The following is a 21041-nucleotide window of genomic DNA, read 5'->3' as shown; positions in this document are numbered from 1 at the left end:
ATTTTCGGAATGATAGTTCCAGTCGGATCACGTGACTACTCTTTTCAATTCCTTGAATGCGAAGGTTATTATTTTATTAAAAATTGATTTGTGAGGACCTAGCTACACCAGCAGGCAGAGTCTCCACAAGATCAAAAGACAATTTTTTTCATAACAAAATTTTATCTCTTAATCTGCATCCGCTCAAGTTTAATACGGCTTTGTTTATTTAGTCGATTTTTTCCAGTTTTCACACGGCTTTGTTTGTTAATCGATTTTGTCCAGTTTTCATCCATGAAAAATTTGTCGGCGGTGAGGTGGGAGATTTGCCCGCCATAGCCAAAATTTTTAAGGTCGAGACAAACCATTACAATTGTAAAGTGTTGGTGATGACAGAAAATGTTTCGAGATAGACAACTTCTATGTTGGTGCGGTAGACCAAAAAGTGTTAAAAGTTAGAAGCCGTTTTACAAGGAAAAATTAATTAAGCCCTGCGATTCAAATAACGCTACTAACGTTCGCAACAGAGTGAAAAAATGTCCAATTATTTGTTCCTGAGAAAAGAAATTAGAGAGGAACAGGGGTAAGAACAAGAATAGGGAAAGGATGTCCATATGAAAATTACAATGAATAAAAGGAAGAATAAAAAAAAGCGAGAGAGAGAGAGGGAGAGACAGAGAGGGGGGAGCCAATTCGTGAGTTTCGTTCAGTTTTAGTAACATAACAATGCGCAACATCCAAAAAACAAGGCGTTCGTTTAAAAAAGGTGAAACAACGATGATAACTATATCAATTAAGATGGCAACCAGAGAATATAAACACTTTATAATCCTAGGGATGGCAATGACCATAACGATACTTTTTGCGTGTAGTATTGTTACATTAGGTGGCATTTGTAAGAATAAATTTCTTGTGTACATTTTAGCCATCCGGAAGCAGCTGCAAAAAGTAACATAGTAGCCGGTTAAAGAATGAGTGGCTTTGGCTAAGGACATCAGAGGAAGAAAAACTAAATCTAGCTGAAGATAAGGGTTCTTGTGGCATAGCATATTTGTCGAGTTACGTATATTAATAACTTCATGCGTCCGACATGTAAGAGATCTCTAATGCTTAGCGCAATCAGTCCGACGGTGACAAATGTTATCAATTACTGACTGCTACGTCTGATGCACGATTCTCGCAGTAGATAGCGCTATTTAAGCAATAGCGAAAATCAGACCTGAAAAAAATCAGGCCTGTACGGGATTCGAACCACTGACCTCTGCGATACTAGTGCAGCGCTCTTATCAATTGAGCTAACAAGCCAACTGGGAGCAGGCCGTGAATTTGATTCGTAATAAACCCGTGAAAGTGATACATCAGATACAATGAAATATATGAAGTTCATATATTTTGAACTGCGGTATTAGATACGTCTGATGCACGATCCTCGCAGTAGATAGCGCTATTTAAGCAATAGCGAATTACGGACTGCCTCGCCTGATTTGGACTTTTCAGGGAAGCAAAAGAGGAGCAAAATCGGAGATGTTTTCTTTTCCAGATTTAGACGTCGAAATAGACAACCGGGATTCCACTTGGACTCCTCAGGAAGTGGCATGAAATGGCTGAGACTTTTTCAAATGGTGACTCATCAGATGAAGAAGAAGCCGATGGGCACGTGTTAAAGACCTACAATGAGGCTATGACAAGGATTGCCTCACTCGCAGGACAAAAAGTACAACCGGTTTCTTCTAGGCTTTCAAAGGAGTGGGAAAGGCAACAACAAATGAAAAAGCCCTATGTTTGGATCACGTGGAAGAGGCATGTCGCGCTGTTTGAAATGTAATTGCTCCAAAAGACAAGGAAGAGTTATTGCAAGCATTTAAGGCTACGGTAACAAATGAAGTTTGCTCGGGTGACTTGAAGTCGCTGATAACCGCATACAAACAGACACCTTCGAAGAACCAGAAAACACAGATCTTGAGTTTGTATGCAACGAGCTATTCAGCGAAATTCTTAAAGAAAATGCACCAGCCATTTGAAAAACTAAGCGATCGAAAAATTAAGAAGGCGAGGACTCATGCCAAGTGTCGGAACTGGTTTCAACGTGAACAAACTGCCACACTGCAGAGTCTGAATAAAGCTAGTGAAACTTGATCATTTTCAGTATTTTGTAGACCAACCATATTTTTACCAAGATGTGGCCTATGGAACAAGGACTTTAAAACTTGACTCTGGGGATCGTCTTGTCCTGCCAAATGTCATCAGAATTCTTGGACGATCAACGATGATTGAACAATCTCTCAATTAAACTCTTGCAAGGAAGTCTTTGACCCCCTTGGAAAATCATCGCTTTACAGAATTTTGCAATCAAGAGAGGCCTCTCAAAGGCGATCCCTTCAAGGACTATACAACACTGCTGCAAGTGGAGCGGAAGGGTTTAATTAGCTAAAGCAATGCACAAGATAGTGGAAGAATTGGAAGAGGGCGGGGCAACTGCGTAGTGGTGTGAAGACGTTCGGAAGAGTCTGATGGATGTAAAGCGATACCTCAAGACAGAGTATAGGATGCACTGTCAAGAGGATGGCAGTCCTTGCCACGACCATTGTATGTGTTTTTCTCTAAGTGATTCCCAAAACCGCGAGTTTCAAGTAAGTTGTTCCCATGAACCTCAAGCTAGCTGTGATAGTTGCGAAAGTTTGAAATCCGTTATTCAGGCAATCGGAAATGAAATTTAATCTCCTTTGATAACTTTTGACAGGATAGAGAAGAAAGAGCACTTGAAACACGACCATGGTAAAGCCAGACAGGCGATTCTTCAGTGGAAGGCGCATATAATCAGGATAAAGAATCAAGAGAGAGCAAAACAGAATTTGCTCGAGTTCCTCAGAAAAAATGCCTCCTTCATTGTCATGGACTGGGCCATGAAACTCATCCAACTGAAATACAGGGAAAAGCAGTCTGAGGGGTTCGGAAAGAGAGGAATAAACTAGCATGTCAGTTCAGTTATTACGAGGAATACAGAGGACAAAGGCCTTGAGATCATGTCATGTATTCATCTCTTTTAAAGCTGTGCCCAAGACTGGTACGCAGTTTACGCAGTTCTGGAAAACCTTCTCGGTAACATCAAACAGATCAAGCCTACCGTGAAGAGGTATTTTTGCGATCAGATGGCGCAGGCTGTTACCACAACAACAATCTAATTGCAGCTGCCTCTAAAGTTGGCTCCCGCGCTGGAATCAAGGTGATGAGGTAAGATGAGAATGCTTTTTTATTACAACGCGAAAACATTCTTTCAAAACATGAGAATTCATAGCTTGATCGACTTCAGAACTTTTAAGTTACAACTTTCTTGCTGTCTCTATTCATTATAGTAACTTATATTTCAGAGCTGATGCAAACAATGTTGATCAAAATCTTTTGATAATACACCGCAGGAACGTAATTATCCTCTCTACACTTAAAACGTCGCATATCGCCGACCCCCTTGCCTAAAGGCAGATTAAAACGTATTTTTAATAAACTTCTCTAGTTTACATGCTATTGCTATACGCACAAATAAGTGTAGCGAATGAATGCTTACTTTCTCAAAGGACATCCTGAGAGAATTCAACTGCGTAGGTATTTATTTATTGCGGAGTTGCCCTTTTATATCTTCCTCTTCAGAATCGTTAAAAAGTATAATTTTCATATTAGCATTTTCATGATGAGTGGAATGTGGTAGTAGACGCAAGAGCATACACTAAGTCTAGCTAGTAACATCTGTATTAGCATGGCAGGTATTGATAGATCAGTTATTCTAACCGAGATACTTCCTTTTCTTATTCTCAAGGCATGATTTTTCTGAACCACAATCTGGCAAGGATGTTTGCCATCGCATTATCAGTCCAATGAAAGGGGCAATTTGTAGATATTGCAATGAAGGCCATAAGATTTTGACGGCAGCTGACATGCACGAAGCATTAAAAGTGAGACAAGTGAAGGGATCTTCAGCTGCTGTTTGTGAAATTGTTAGCGATAGAAAGGAACTCAGAATTAAGGGCATCAATAATTTCAGCTTTTTCCAGAATTTTGGGTATGAAAAGGATGGTCTTCGGCTCTCAAAAGCCAATGAGGTCGGTAAGTACAATTTAATACCATGGTCAAAGCTCATCCTTGAGATGCAAGACCCCATTGTGTCAGGGAAAGTAGACAATCATGGTTTCTTCGCCACAGCTCCACGGGCCATAAAACAGAATCGCAATCATAGCCAAAGTTCCAGCGATGATAAAGAGGACATGCTATTTCACTGCCCAGAACAAGATTGCTGCTCTTAGTTCACTTCTTCAGAAGAACTCCAAGATCATGTGCACCTCGGGGAGCACAGCAAGAAAGAAGCATCAGCAAGCCTTTACGACGGCCTTAGACGTGACTGGGCAATGAAATTTTCTTCTCTAACTCTTGAATCAAAAAGAGCAACACCCGAAGTAACGGGCGAAGTTGAACTGACTAAAGTGTGCAAGATAGGCTGGGCCCTTCAGAGACCGGAGGGTAGTGGAAAAAGATTCATCGAGAAAGTAAAAGGGTATCTCTCAAGTTGGTTTCAAACAGGTGAAAGAATGGGCAGGAAAGCCGATCCCGCGCAAGTTGCGGCAGAAATGAGAAAGGCGAGAGAGGCAGATCGTACAAGAAAACTCACCAGAAACGAATGGCTAACGAGGAGCTAGGTTCAAATCTCCTTTTCGGGGCTTTCTGCTTTGTAACGAAGAAAAACCACAGTCCCAAAAGATTCAGAACAGGATGCAAACGACGACGATGACCACGATGATGACGACGAAAGTCTTATCGAAGAAGAAAGCGGTTACCTTGAACACGAAGCAAGGAAAAAGCATGTAGCGGGTGTTATCTCCGAAGTCGGACTTGCTCATCCAATATTATCTGATAGGCATAATATCTGCGAACATGTTACAAATGACACGTTAGAGAAGTTTATAGTCACCACTTTAAGGGAAATCTGTGCATTTTTTGAAATTTCTTTCAAAGGCAGAGATTTCAAGGCCACCTTACTCAAGAAACTAAGTGACATGGAAACCGAATGCAAATGTTTCCAAGAGATTTAGGAAGGCTACTTCTAACTCTGTGCCTCATTCCATTTCATGACTTTCGATCGCTTCATGAACTAGTTTTCAGGTATTTTATATGCGGAGATAAGTTACATTCGCTGTGGGGATAGTAAGTGGAAATAGGAGCTAAAGGACCTGTCACTATTTATCGCCAGGGGTGGAGGATTTTTTGGGGATCACGTGGTTGTTAAGAGAAACGATAAGTTGTCGCCAACAGAGTTTAAAGGAGTAAAGGCTGATAGTTTCGAAAGAAACCGTTTGGGGCTGCGTCGGTGGGAGTAACGAAATAATTTGGATATATCAACAAAGTTGAAATGGTAAATTGGCCACCGTAATGATTACAAAAGCTGACGTTTCGAGCGTTAGCCCTTCGTCGGAGCGAGTTTAAAGGAGGACTGATAAAAATAGACTGCCTATTTACTGCCATTGTGAGGTGGGGGTTATATGAATATCACAGAGCCTTAAGGCGGGTTTAGGTGGGGTTTATCGTAATACTACCAAAATCCTCCGATTCCCTCCAGTACCCCTCCCGATTTATAAACAATGACTGATTGCGCATGATGTACGATCCTCGCAGTAGATAGCGCTATTTAAGCAATAGCGAAAATCAGAACTGAAAAAAATCAGGCCTGTACGGGATTCGAGCCACTGACCTCTGCGATACTAGTGCAGCGCTCTACCAATTGAGCTAACAAGCCAACTGGGAACAGGCCGTTAAGTTGATTCGTAATAAACCCGTAAAAGTGGTAAATGAGATACAATTAATATATGAAGTTCATATATTTTGAACTGCGGTTTAGATACGCATGATGTAAGATCCTCGCAGTAGATAGCATTTTGAGAATTCTTTGTTTTAAATTGGTTAATTTTTGATATGCAAATTGAGGTCGAAGGGAAGGGTCTCTTCTAATCAAGCTGGTATGAATAGGATTTGAAGTGAAGTTTCCATATTTTGTCTGTAAACTGAGTGAACATAGCACTTGAGGCAAGAGAAAACTCCGTGAACTATAACATGGCAGTCCCAGCACGCTCGACAAAAGCTGTGAAATTTACCCTTTCGATCGTTCTCTACACGGCTGGTCAAGCCAAAAGTCAATTTTCGCTTATAGTGAAGCAAAAAAAGAGAATTGGAAAACAACCAAACTATTTTTGAAATGTATGTCCTGAACCCTTTTGATAGGAAAAAAATTAAGGAAAATTGTTTTGGACGGGAAGTCGAGAGGACCGCTCTTAGCGGGAGTGGCACTTAATTATGCTGATAAAGGAACTAGAGTTGGGTGGTCATTGGAACAGTGACTGACACTGTGAAAAAAATGGTTTCTTGCTCTGTATTAAAACAGATGATTCAGTCAGGTTTTCTTATCGTAAAACCTCCACTGAAAGCTTTACTACAAACATGCTCTGTCGATTTAAATCGTTCGCTCGCGGCAATCAAGAAAAACGTTCACTAAGGGTTTGAAAGAAACTTTGTTACAGCGTGCTGAATTGTTCATACACGTACTTTTGTGAAAATTCGGGTGTTCGAAGCGACAGCAAATAAATCCCTAAGGCTCCTTTTAAAAAAACGTCATGTTAAAGAATAATGTTGATCCGTAGTGATTGATATAAATTGTTATTCGGATAAAGAGAAACTCCACGACTATAACATTCGCATAATGCATGACAAAGTAAACAATTCACAAGCTCCTGATAGATATAGATTATGGGATGCTATTTTTAACATTATCGAATGTCTTCATTTCCACTTCTGAAATTTAGCCCAGTTTTACTAATTTCCAATGATCCTAAGGCGCAATAGTATCGTTTATTTAGTCTTTTCTGAGATTGAAAACATCTGCACATCTAAGTATATTTTGTAGAAGCAATAATATCAAAACCATGGTGCACGGATTTCGTTTAATAAGCTGGAATTATCAAATTCAAAAAAGTGTTTATTGATATATTAACATAAACTTTAGGTGCTATCCTTTGACCTCCGTATGGTCCATTATCTAACATCTGAAGCTGAGTGTTTACCGATTGAAATGTCTCATAACGATTAATCGGCGCTTGCGACCACAATAAGTTTATATGTTATCTTCCTTTTCCATTTACCTTATAAATAGTTTTAAACCATCTTGTTATCAGTTCTTACGAAATGGACGGATTTTAATTGTTCAGATTTAGGGAACGAATTAAATTGAACTCGCGTATTGAGAACTTCAAGAAATATTTCAAATCATCTTTATAGCGAGTATCCTGCCAACCTTTCTCTTTACATATTTCAACAGTTACCTTGTGAAACACGAGGCTTTATGTGATCTTATATGAAGGAGTTTGACACAGTTAGAAAGCAGCGGCTCCTTGGTGATGTTTGGCTCTTTAGTTAGCCTCTGGTCAATTGATTGATTTTCCTTTTTTTCTTTTAATCCTAATCAACCTTGGTTTACAGTAAGAGAGGCTTACTCACAGCTTTAAGCTCCCATGGCAAGGAATCCTGATGCCGTCAAGCACTCCTGGCGGTAAATCCTGTAACTGGTTGTTGGACAGGTCCCTGAAATCAATACGGCACCTCAGCGAAGCGTGACTCTGCTGTCTAAAATAATGTTTCCCATGGCCAATATCTTGAAAGCATACGATACTTTTTCAAGATACTATGAACGTTTTCTTTTTCCCCAAATAAACATTAATGAATAGTTATTAACTTAGTTTGTCTTTTCTCTACCCTAGAGATCCTAATGCAAAATAAAATACCTCAATCAATTGGCAAAAATTTCACATTTCACATTGGTTTTCTGAGCAGTGGTACATTTTTTAAAGAGTGCGAATACATGCAGTGCTTGACGAAAAGTCAACGGAATCACAACTTGAAAGAAATGGAGAACATTGAACTTTTTAGATCATCTTTTCTTAAAATCTTTCAGTGGCTTAGCTGGTCCTATATTCCAACCGTTTAATGAAACGCGAAGTGACCAGGAGTAAGTGGAAAGGGTAAGCAATTAAGGACTTAAGGGAGTCTTTCGGAGTTGATAAAGGTGGAGCAGATGAACGGGAACGTAAATATTAGCATATGCAGCAGGAATATCGGTTACATTGTGGGTTTTTTAGTGGCGGCTGTTTTCATGCAGTCCAGAGCAGTGTTTTAGTGGTTGCTTTCAAGCGATTTTGAGTGTTTTTGTGGCAACTGACGTTGAGCTTTCATCAGCGGCGTTAACGCTGTTGTCGTCTTTCTTCGACTATTTATCAACGGTTTTCCACTGGTTGTCTTCAAGCGTTCATCAACACTTCTAAAGCGTTTGTCACCAGGCCGCTTTCATCGCTGTTGAAGCGTTTACATTCAACCGTACCTAAACGGTTTATTAGCTGTTGTCTTCATGCGGTCTAACAGCAGATGCACTTCTGAAGGTTTTTTTTTTTGAGAGGAGTTTTCAAAACGTTAATCAGCAATGTTGTAAAATTGTATTCAAGCGTAAATCTGCGGACGGTGTTGAAGCGGAGGTACCCAACCGTTCTTCAGTATCGTTTTTATGGTTGTAATTCAAGCGTTCATCAGCGCTGTGGTTTTGATACAAGATTCACCAGGCGTACTGTAATGTAGGTCTTCAAGCGTTCACTAGCGATAATGTGGCGCGTTTTAGTTGTCGCCTTCTAAGGGTGTTACAGGAGTGCACCTGTGAGCTGTTTTGTAGAGGATATCTTTAAATGCTAATCCCTGGAAGTTATTTTTACTCATTATTAGGGTAGTTTTGGATGGTTGCATTGCAATTGCTACCATACCGCTGCTGAACGGTTTAAGAGTCTGTCCACGAGAGTGCCGGGCAGGCGTAACACATGCCATCTCACAGATTTCTTTCAAACTTTCACAGATTTAGTTCGAACTCTCGGCTTATCCGGAGTTATAAGAGTTCCGACATCAAATCCCTAAATTTAGCTCGAAAAATGCACTTTCAACGAATCTCTCTCACACTAACAAAATGCGATGGATTTTATTCGCATTTTTTCTAATGATTTTTGAACCTTTAGAAAACGATCCCTTAAAGTTGGAATAATTTGATATATCATGATATCATTTCTGCCAATTTGGAGCAGTTAAATGTACTGGGTAACCAACTATTCGAAAAAAGAAATAGAAAACAGGGTTTTTGCAACTGTAAATATCTCCAATGGGAAACATTGTATGTCGTGCAGAGCCATATTTCTGAAGTTGTCCCAGTCAAAGAAACTTGCCCTTGCCCATATTGTACGCTTTTGTTAAGCTCTCAGGCTCAATGAAAAGGTTTTCGAGGCTTGGATGCCAGCTATACAGTGTTTCTTCATATTTTAGAAAGAGTCTTGAGTTTGTAGCACCCTTTCGCCACCCCCCACCCACCCCTCCCTCCGTACTTTTCAGTTGAGGTCTCTGTGGCATTGTTTAAGTCGTTTCCACCTTTTATGAATCGCTTCATTTGACTTATAAGTGTGGCAAGAATCTTTGCTGGTTTGGAGATCGCTGAAGTCGCACATATCTATCTTTTCCTAGACGAGAAGCTGCAATCATCTCTGATAAATGTACGCAAACTTGGCTTGCCGTGACATCCATCCTGTACGCTTGTTGCTTTAAAATCCAGTTATCCTATTTCCCTACCGAAGCTTTCTTAAGATCTGATTTTTGTCATAATAGCGCGAACTCTTTTCAACCTGGACGCACTGGGGCCAAGATAGAGAATCAGAGGAATTCGACTACAAGGATAACGCTTTAAGATGATGTATAATTTGATCTGTAGATATATATGGCAAACCCCTTTATAGGCCATCCAAGTTGATCTTTATATTACCTCTGCGAAAAAAAGGACCATCTGCTATCACACAAAATTTGAAAGCGGTGTCTCATCGCGTTGGGGTGTACGAGGTGGCTGAGGTTGGATAATTTTTCATTATATAACGGGGGGGCAACAACCATGTAGGCGTATTTTGAACTTGTCGATTTATCGAAGAAAACAAAGCGCGATAGAACCTTTTGATGATTTTTGAAAAAGGCTCTACGAAATTTCGTACCTGTCGACGGTTTCTTGATATTTATGGTCAGTGGCTTTTAAGTCTGGTGGGCTGAGAGCTTCGAAAGAGTACAATGTGGCGCATATTATCTCACAGTGTACGCTTGCCGGGCGAGGAGGAAGTGTTTCTTTTAACTGGGATAGCTTCCAAAATACGGTTCTCGATGAGTTCCAACAGAATAAAATTTGTACTTATTAACTGAGTGGTAAAGCCGGACGGGAAAATTTTGGCTTGAGGTCACGTGTGACATCCTCGCGCCATGACCGAGTGCCAAATATTTTCCCGTCTGTTCCGCCCAAACTCAGTCAAAAAGCATTTTATCATATGACCGCTATGTGTCAAAATTCCGAAAATTTTGTTTCGACCAGAATTGGACGCGATAGACGGTGCACTCAGGACGACTACAAAAGCTGAATTTAGCATTTTACCTCAGGGATTTGATGGGGGGTGGGGGGGGACTCTAATGCGCCAGGGATAAGCGAGGAGCCTGGACTACTCGGGGTTCTTGAATAACTCAGTGACCCTCCTAAACTGCGAACGTTTGAGAGAAATTGGTGAGCTGGCCATGTGTCTGATGAACGCTTTAAGACATCTTCTTTAGCTGATAGACCTTGAACGCAACCGTTGTAACAGCGCCGCGGAACGTTTGTCTACAGCAGCAACAACACCGCTAATAAAAGCTGGAACACATCCACTACAAGACCACTGATAAACAATTGGAAAGAACAGCTACAATACCGCTGAAACTAAGGCACAATGCGAAGTCTCAGACACTAGCGGGCCGAGCTCCTCGTGTAGAGCTTTTGTATTATTCTGATCAGGACAGTGAACCGACACGGAAGATCATTCCTGAATTACAATATGAAATACTGAGTTGTAAAAGAAACTAAGCAATTGCACGAGTCCAAATTTCCAGCTTAGCCAAATATCTGTTCATTCTACTTATTTAGATGTGTTAAGAGCAAATGTGACCAACGGTCAAACATTTAGTGGCAACAGCCAAGAAATCGATTCGGCTCAAATTCTCAAGTTAGGTAGGCCTTATGGTGAAACAAAGCCCTGCATACTTCGTTTGGCTGAATATCGATTTATTTTCGAGAAAATCGATAATAACTAAAGTTCGACCAAATGCCGCTTGTGAAGCTCTAAATTTCAGACGAATCTCGGAGCGTCGCGCCACGAATTAAAAACACTTGAACCGATAAAAACTACCAAATCTTGAAAAACAACATGAATACATATGCTGACAGCAATTTGAGCAATTCTTGATTGTTTATTTGCACAATCTAATTTAATTTAATCGACCTTCTTCTAACAAGATTAAAAATGGGTCAAAAGTAATCCGTTATTTAACTATGTGCTATACAAAATAATCGACTGAAAATCTAGCTTTTGGAAAGTGAAGTGTGCTTCTTTTCGATCTCCAAAGGAGTTTTTGGGGAAATGATTCAGTGCGATTTAATAAAATTTTAAAGTTGGATAAAATGAGCTGATCTGACGGTGCCGTCAGCTGTTCGAAAATGTTCACATTCACACACAAACTCAATTGTTTCGCATTTTACATCCAATCTACAGCTTATTTAACATAATATCATCTTACCGTCCATATCATCTGTATCACACAAGGGGATTGCAGTCCTAAAATTGTTGCATTGCTCCCTCAATAGCAATAGGACTTGGCAGATAGTCAACACATCCTGATAATGATTGTTTACAAAGCGCATCTCGGGGTTTCTCTATTCCCATTTCGTTGAAATACTTCACGTAAGAGATCCTTGTTTAATCATAAGTCTAGAGCCGAAACGTGAACCAAACGTAAGCGGAATGTTGCTAGTTCAGAAACATCTTTCTCGCGTGTAGAATAACGCTAATTAATTCAAAATGAGGTCTACTGAAATAAAACGCAAAAATAAAACATTGGATTATGAAGCACGTGGCTACAGGAACAAAGGTCGTGTGTTACATATACGAAACAGAAGCAAACAATTATCTAACTCCGATCATAATTTAATGTATCATAAATGAATGTTTCATGGTACTTCAGAGGATAAAGCTCATTTTAAGACAAAAAAAGATCTTCAAAGGGCAGAGCCCATCATACATCACTGCAGATGTTTGACAAAGAAAAGTGTAGTGTTTGAATATTTGTTATTTAAAGGAAGTTTTATAAGGGTCAAACCTAGAAAACCAGAATTTTCGCTGAAATGATTGTAAAAGCCAACGTTCAACAGCTTTATATTTATACTACTTCTTCTCCAGAGGCTACGGTGCTTTGTTAAGTTACTCGTGCCGGTAGTAAGACTACGACCCAGGTAACACGTCCACATTTTTTACACCCACCTTTTCCCGGCAGTGGTCCAAAAAAAGCTCACATCTAGAAATAAAACCATGTCTGCGTATCTCGGAACTCGAGAAACGCTTGGAGTAATCATTACACCAGCTGGCACAGCAGACTCGAGTGCGAGTCGGTATATCTACATCAAATACTTGCATTTTGGAAACAGCGGCCGGCTTTGAAAAATCAACTCAACTAGTTAGTTATTTAGTATTCTTGCCCAAGAAGGTAGCCAAGTAGTGATCTATCCCCCTCAAATATAGTCGGGTCCAAAGCCATCAATGCAATATATGGCGAAATATGATAGAGCTGGTGGCTGATGCGTAATGAAAAATTTAACATAAGCCTGTTGTCTGGTCAGACCAGAATGTTCACGCCCATGGGAAAAAGATTGACATCTAGATTTAACCAGAAAAAAAAAAGTAAACAAACCCACGTTTTGCCTAACTCCTTAAATCCTTCCTTCTAAGATAATAAATTTAAGAAGTGAATGATTACTTCTTATAGAGGTCCAAAGCCAATCAATGCATCATATGGCGATATATTACTGAGCATGGTTTGATATATCAGAAGGAACTCTGCGCCTCGTTGTATTTTTAGGGAGTTGTCGATTTCTGTGGACCCTACTTTTGAATTAATTAGCGTTATTCCGCAGACGAGAAACATGTTTCTGAACTAGCAACACCTCGTCAACATTTGGTTCGCGGTTTAGTTAAAGACTTATATTTAAACAAAGATCTCTTACGTGAAGTAATTACAGCCTCCTTTTCAACGAAATGGAAAGAGAGAAACCCTGAGATCCGCTTTGCCAACAATCATTATCAGGAGGTGTTGACTATCCTGCCAAGTTATAACGCTATTATGAGAGTAATGCAACAATTTCAGGACTGTAATCCCCTTTTGTGGTACTGAAATAAGGACGGTATTATATTATATTATATTAAATAAGCTGTAGATTGGATGTAAAATGCGAAACAATCGAGTTTGCGAGTGAATGTGTACATTTTCGAGAAACTGACGGCATCGTCAAATCAGCTCATTTTATCCAACTTTAAAATTTGATTAAATCGCACTGAATCATCTCCCCAAAAAATCCTTTGGAGATCGATAAGAACCACACTTCGCCTTCCAAAAGCCAGATTTTCAGTCGATTGTTTTGTATAGCACATATTTAGATAATAGGTTACTTTTGACCCAATTTTAATCTTGTTAGAGGGTCGGATTAATCCAATTACGTTGTGTAAATAAATGATCAAGAATTGCTCAAATTACTCTCAAAATATGTTTTGATGTTGTTTTTCAAGATTTGGTAGTTTTTATCGGTCCGAGTGTTTTCAAATCGTGGCGCGACACTCCGAGATTCGTCTGAAATTTAGAGCTTCAAAAGCGGCATTTGGACGAAATTCAACTTTTGTCGATTTTCTCGAAAATAAATCGATATTGAGCCAAACGAAGTATGCAGTGCTTTGTTTCACCATAAGGCCTACCTAACTTGAGAATATGAGCCGAATCGATTTTTCGGCTGTTGCCACCATATTTTGAAAATGTTCGGTGTTTGGCCACATTTCCTCTTAAATTCCAAGCTGCTTTAATTTCCTTCAGAACTCTCAATGAAAACACACACATCATATATTCACTAAATTATCATTTGAGATACCAGGACAAATTTGATCTTAACTGTCAACTATTCAAGAATGAACCTTTGTTAACTCCCCTTCATGGGTTTTTCATCTGAGAAGATACATCAAGATGTGATATATAGCTTCTATTTTAAATAAATGAAAAAAGAACTCACAGCGTTATCCCTGCATCTTCGGAAACGTAAATGCCCGCCAATACTCTTAGTGGTAGATACTGTAACTTGTTGTTGGACAGGTCCCTATAGTCAACAAGTCAACAAGTCAACAGTTTCAAGGTTCATCATGGCGGTCAGACACGTCCGTATGGGCGGCACACTATTGTGTCTTTTATTCCTTGTCGCACTTCTACGAGAAGTTCATGAGTCATCAAACTGCAGTTTTATGCATCCCGAACGCTGTACGCGACTGGTTATTCCACTACATTTAACAACGTCAAGTGCTTACTACAAACCACCTTTTAAGCTCGCATCGAGGCGTTTTAATGGAGGAAGATTATTATACACTGCTACTGGTGTAGGTACATTTCAAGCGCAAAGATTGTTGATTTCTGGAGATGTTTCACCAAACCCTGGTCCGAGAAAGAAGCATACGAAATATCCTTGTGGTGAATGTTCTAAATCCGTAAGAAGCAATCAAGACGCCATTTTATGTTCTGAGTGCAACACCTGGTCGCATGCAAAATGTCTGAATATGTCGAACTGGACCTTTCAGTACTACCTTAATAATCCATCAGTTGACTGGATATGCTCCTTCTGTGCCTTGCCGAGGTTTAGCGATTCATTCTTTTCCACCTTGAATAGTTCCACGCATGAAAGTGCGAGTGAAACCGAGCTGGACCTTAGTTCACAACCTTCGGACATGAAGTTAATTAGAAACGAAAATCGCAAGGAATGCATTATAGCCAACCTAAATGTAAACAGTTTACCTAGCAAATTTGAGGAGATCAAGGAGTGGCTAACGAACAGAGCCTTCGACATTCTATCCATACAGGAAACTAAGATCGATCGATCCTTTCCTAACTCTCAATTTCACGTTAATGGGTACAAGTTATTTCGCCGTGACAGGAGGAAAGGTGGTGGCGGTCTTGCCGTCTTTATTCGCGATAACATCGCCGCAACATGTAAGAAAAGCATTACAACATCAGTGGAATCACTCTTATTCGACCTACACATCGGACAAAGACGCTTCGCTTTAATCAGTGCCTACAAGCCTCCTTCTGTTAACAATGCTACTTTCAGAACTGAATTGACTACAGTCCTGGATCAAGCGATATCTCTCTGCGTAAACGTGATTTGTCTTGGCGATCTAAATTGTGACATACTTCATCCGTTTATGAATAATAACCAAGGCAAATGCCTTCTGGATATATGCGATATCTATGACCTCGACACATTAATTAAAGAACCGACAAGAATTTCAACAACTAGAGCTTCTTGCCTGGATGTCATTCTTTCAAATGTGCCCATGTTTATGAAATCGTCTGGCGCTATCGAAACAGGAATCAGTGATCATCTGCTAGTCTACACGGTTCTCAAAACTAAAATGTTACATGCTAACGCCGAAGTCGTCAAGAAACGGATATTCAAGACCTTTAACCGAGATGATTTTCAGACAGATCTCAGTCGAGTTCCTTTTCATGCTGCATACGTTTTTGATGATATAGACGATGTTTACTGGTGCTGGGAGACGTTATACAACCAGGTGTTAGATGACCATGCACCAATGCGATCTTTCAAACGACGATCCTCAGCAGAATCGAAGTTTATCACTCCTGAAATTCGGAGAGTAATGGTGGAACGAAAACGGCTTAAGAAAAAATTTAATAGATCACGTAATAAGTGTGATTGGGAGAGCTACCGTCTAGTGCGCAACAAAGTAGTTAGCATGAGGAGAAAATCTATACGTAGACATTTTGAGAAGCTGTGTTCAGAAAAATATGCAGATCAAAAGAAGTTTTGGGGTGCCATCAAGCCTTATGTTAATTCCCGAAAGAATGTAGACAATAGCGGAATAACATTAAAGGAGGGTGACAAAATCATCAGGAATCCTCAAGAGGTGACCGAGACATTAAATAATTTCTTCACAAGCTGTACTCAAAGTACCAAAGAACAAAATCAAAATGGCTATCCAGCAGATTTATCGCACATATCAAATAACTTAATAAGCAAGCCGAATGTGTCGCTAAGCAACACTAATCCAACGGAAGTTTACGAAGTAATGAGGAAACTTGCTCCAAACAAGGCTTCTGGATGTGATGGGATCCCTCCACTAGCAGTTAAAGAATCGATGGATGTTTTATGCTTCCCTCTTAGTACACTGATTAATCATGTTCTAACTTCAACTAAGATACCACAACAGTGGAAACTTGGCGAGGTCACTCCAATTCTCAAAAAAGACTGCAGCCTATTAAAAACTAACTATCGGCCGATAACGATTCTGCCAGCTTTATCGAAGGTTTTCGAAAAAATTGTTCATTGCCGAATAAGCCCGTATTTTGAAGAAATTTATCACAAATATGTGTTTGCTTATAGGAAATATCACGGCTGCGACTCAGCACTTCTTAGTCTAACCGAACAATGGAAAAAAGAAATTGATAACAACAAATTGATCGGTCTGGTCTCTATGGACTTGTCCAAGGCCTTTGACACCTTACCTCATGAACTGATTGTTTTGAAATTAAAAGAATATGGAGCAGATGAAGCAACAACCACCCTGATAAAAGATTATTTATCAAATCGATTCCAAAGAGTGAGACTAGGGAATACACTGTCCAATTGGCAACCTATTTGCAATGGTGTACCACAGGGATCCATCCTCGGCCCTTTACTATTTAACATCTTCATGAACGATCTTTCATATGTCATCGAGAAGTGCACTCTGTCCACTTACGCTGATGACACTCAAATCTTTTACGCCGACAATCAACTCTCCAAAATAGAAGAAACAATCAACAACGATCTTATTAGTGCTGATATATGGTTCGCGCGTAATGGTATGAAGAGGAACAGTTCAAAATACCAGGCAATGGTGTTGGGAAAACACAAAGGAACTGATGAACCAGTGTTTAAGTGTGAGGAGTCACCACTTCCCATATCCAACACAATGGAACTTCTTGGCGTGACAATCGATGATAAATTGAATTTTGAAAAGCACATTGCTAAAATATGTAGAAAAGTCAGTCAACAGGTGGCTGTGTTAAAAAGGATGCAGAAAATGTTGTCTTTCGAGACTAGAAGGGATCTTTACAAAGCCTTCATTTTACCATACTTTAATTACTGCTCCGAAACGTGGCACTTCTGTAATAAGAAATCAGCTGACAAGTTAGAGTTGGTGAACAAACGTGCGCTCCGTTTTGTTTTTAGAGATAAGTCCTCCCCTTATGAGGAACTTTGTAAGCGTATCGGTCTCTCAAGTCTTCGTGAACAGCGATTAGCGAAAATTTTGTCCACTGTCTTTAAGATATTAACTAGTGATGCAGGACCAAAAAGCTTACGTGATCTTATAACAGTTAGGTGCTCCACTTATAATCTTAGGGGCACCACAATACTGGACCTCCCAAAAGTAAAATCAACAACCTTCGGGTTAAGATCATGGAGATATGCTGCATCGAAACTATGGAACGCTTTACCGGACGAGTCTCGAAAGATACAGACATTTACTAGTTTTAAAAATTACTTAAAAACATTAGATCTCACGGGACTCTAGCGCGGTGAGGATCTATTTTTAATTATATTTCAACTCGTTGACTACATTATTAAATTCTTATATTTTAATATTAGCCTGTTTTTAATGATTACATTTTACATTTTATATATTCTAGTTCTTAATTCTTAATTTATTTAAATTTATATACCTTCACAAGGCTTTATAATTTCCTTTTTTCTTTTTATTTCGTGGCGTACCTGTAAACTAGCTTTTAGCTAAGCGTTCTGACCACGTTAAATAAATTGATTGATTGAACAAAAAAACGCATTCTTAGAGATGTTGTGGAAACTGATGCTTTGTAGGAAGAGTACATATTCCTATCTCTCGAAAGTCCCTGTAACCGCCTTAAGCTCAGAGAACCCGGCTTTTTCATGTCCCTAAAATTCAAATCAGTGAGTGATTGATTATCGAGCCTCGGAGATTATCTATAAGAGGCTTAATATCCTTTCACGATTTGCTTTCGACCCTCTTGACATTGTTCACAAATATTAATGATCAAATAAAAACTTTGGCCAACATGAAGATGGCTTAGAACGCAGCTTTGCTAAACGACGGCTAAATTCTGTTTAAATAGCCTGCCTTTGAAATTCGATTGGAAAGCAGTATAAAAAGGCGATTCCAGACCGTTCGCCGAGCAGGGGAGGGGGGTTCTTAAATGCCGATAGTTTGTCTGTTAAAATAAATAAGACAAGCCACTAAAACACAGGAAAATACTTAAAATATACAGTTTAATTATGCTGATAAAGGAACTACACTTGGGTGACCGATGGAACAGTGACTGACATTGTGGAAAAGATGGTTTCTTGCTTTGTATCAAAACAGATGATTCAGTCATTTTTTTTTTTTTTTTTTTTATTGTGAAACCTCGACAGAAAGGTTTAGTACAAACGTACTCTGACGATTTAAATCATTCGCTCGCGGCAATCAACAAAAACGTTCACCAAGAGTTTGAAAGAAACGTTGTTACACAGTGTTGATTGGTTCACGTATTTTTGAGAAAATTCAGGTGTTCGAAGCGACGGCAAATACTCCGCACAACGGCTCCTTTTAAAAATATATCATGTTAAAGGCTGTAAGGGATCTTACTAGGCAGTTAGGGTCACTCATACATAGATGACCGCTGGTGGATGTTGTCTCTGTTTAATGTTTGGTATATATTTACTGGTTTTTCATTCTTCCTTCCATATTGAACGACAAACTCAAACTGAACGAAGGCAAGACCGAAATCCTCATTATTGGGACACCACAACAACTAGTAAGTTGGATAACTGAACGATAAGCTCAAACTGAACTAAGGCGAGACCAAAACAATCATTATTGGGAAACCCCAATAGCTGGGAAGTTAGATAAATGAACAATAAGTTCAAACTGAACGAAGGCGAGATCGAAATCCTCATTATTGGGACACCAAAACGACTGGGAACAATGTAGAACTGTCAGTACTCATGTTGGTTTCTCGAAGATCAAACCTGTGCTAGCGCTAGAAATTAAACTTAATCCCAGACTGTCTATGCCAACAGACATCGCAAATATAAGCAGCTTTTCAGTGACGTCTACGACATCATATTCACCACATTCAAAAAATATCTCTTACAACAGTCAACTGAGGCCCTCACTGGTTCGTTCACTTCAATCCGTGAATATGCTGGATAGGCTACTGCCGTAGTCTTCTGTATTTATCACTAGTTTATGTTATAAATAAATTGCAGCGCGTAAAGAATAAATAAGAATAAAGAATGCTTGGTCTAAACCGATCTTCAGAGAACAAAAATTGTGTCGAAAAACCCCGCTTATTTTTTAATTACATCGGCTACCGATCTTCAGAGAACAAAAATTGTGTCAAAAAACCTCACTTATTTTTTAATTAGATCGGCTACCGATAAGAAACAGAGTTGAGTTTAAAACAGCTCCAAATACTTTCACGATTCTTTAAGTTATAATTTTTCGGCCCCCTTCTACCGAAAGATGAAACTCAGAATTCCTTCTCCGTAATACCTGTCTTCAGTCTAAAGCTACCCTAGGTGAACAATTTCTACTGTTCTGTCCCAAGATCCCACTAATATAGAGAGTGCAAATACCATCGAAATCTCCCCTTTTTTTAGACGGGTGTCTTTATCAGAGCGTTTTATCGTAGATCAAATTTTTCTTTTCATTATATTGTAGTCTTTTGTGGTGACTTCGTATTCATATTCCCTTCTCTTCGCAGTTTTGGTTCAGTGTACTAGTATTTTAACTCTAAATTGTTACGCAGATTTTAAAATTTTATGTAATTTGCGCGTCATCAATTTATCATGATTATCATCATTAATATTATTGTTATTATTATTAGGCTTTATCTTTCTTATAATCCTCACAAACTGTCCCAGTCTCCTCTGTGTCAAGGGGTGTCTTGCACATGTATGAACGCCATCCACCAGAGGAGGAGCAGAACTCCGAAACACAATCGTACAAGGTCAAAAGGATCATTCACATTTTTTTCGTCAAATAATGTCAAATTCGCTGGATTGAATGAATTCTGTTGCTTATATTTGTGTTGATCCCGGCACTGGCTACCAAGCGTCCGGAGTGTCCTCTCAAACTTACATGCCATTTAATCCAGTGCGACGATACCACAGCTTAACTAAACAAAGCAGCTAATTATAAAGAAGATTTTGTGTTGTTTTCAATCAGGCCGTACTTTCGCAGAACAGGGGTAGGAGTTTTGAAGGGCCAAAGCAGGATAAATTTTGACACCTAACACATGAACATCGCTCAAAGAAGAAATTTTTTTCTATATTTGTCTGTTCAAAAAGCCAAACCGAGATAAAAGAGAGGGAAAAGCTCAAAACAAACCCTTTCTTCAAATTTGCTGATGAAGGAACTAGAGTTACGCAATAGATGGACCAGTGGGTGACACTGATAAGATATGGTTTCTCGTTTCGTTTCAAAATTATCGAACTACAACAGCTGATTCGGTCAGTTTTTCTATTGTAACACATCAACAGAAAGCTCCAGCGCAGACATATAATATCGATTTGAGTCGTTTGAACGCAGGCATCGGAAAAATCTTTTACAAGCAGAGTAATTGAAAGAAGCCATAGCTCGCCTCAGCGCACTGATTCGTTCACATATTTCAGTAAGATTTAGCGCGTTCGAGGCGGCGACGGCAGATAACTTACCCGGGTTCTTTAAAAAGCGTTATCTTAAAGAATAATGTTGAGTTAGTCCGTCGTAATTAATATGAATTATAATTCGGATAAAAAGGAACTGTGCTAGGACATCTTCATAATGCACAACAAAGTAGATAAT

General features: G+C 39.3%; 1 protein-coding gene, 1 long non-coding RNA gene and 1 pseudogene across 2 annotated transcripts in view; 1 reads left to right on the top strand and 2 right to left on the bottom strand.

The window, feature by feature from the left end:
- Nucleotides 1-21041, bottom strand: part of LOC148742493 (uncharacterized) — a 307714-nt gene that overhangs the window by 211301 nt on the left and 75372 nt on the right. The window lies entirely within an intron of this gene.
- Nucleotides 1-21041, bottom strand: part of LOC111334734 (uncharacterized) — a 178721-nt gene that overhangs the window by 106579 nt on the left and 51101 nt on the right. The window lies entirely within an intron of this gene.
- On the top strand, nt 1580-5057 carry LOC148742497 (uncharacterized; annotated as a pseudogene).

This window comes from Stylophora pistillata, chromosome 1 (assembly GCF_964205215.1).
Source record: "Stylophora pistillata chromosome 1, jaStyPist1.2, whole genome shotgun sequence".
NCBI lineage: Eukaryota > Metazoa > Cnidaria > Anthozoa > Scleractinia > Pocilloporidae > Stylophora > Stylophora pistillata.
The sequence above is the reverse complement of the archived record's forward strand: the minus strand, read 5'-3'. Positions and strand labels throughout refer to the sequence as shown.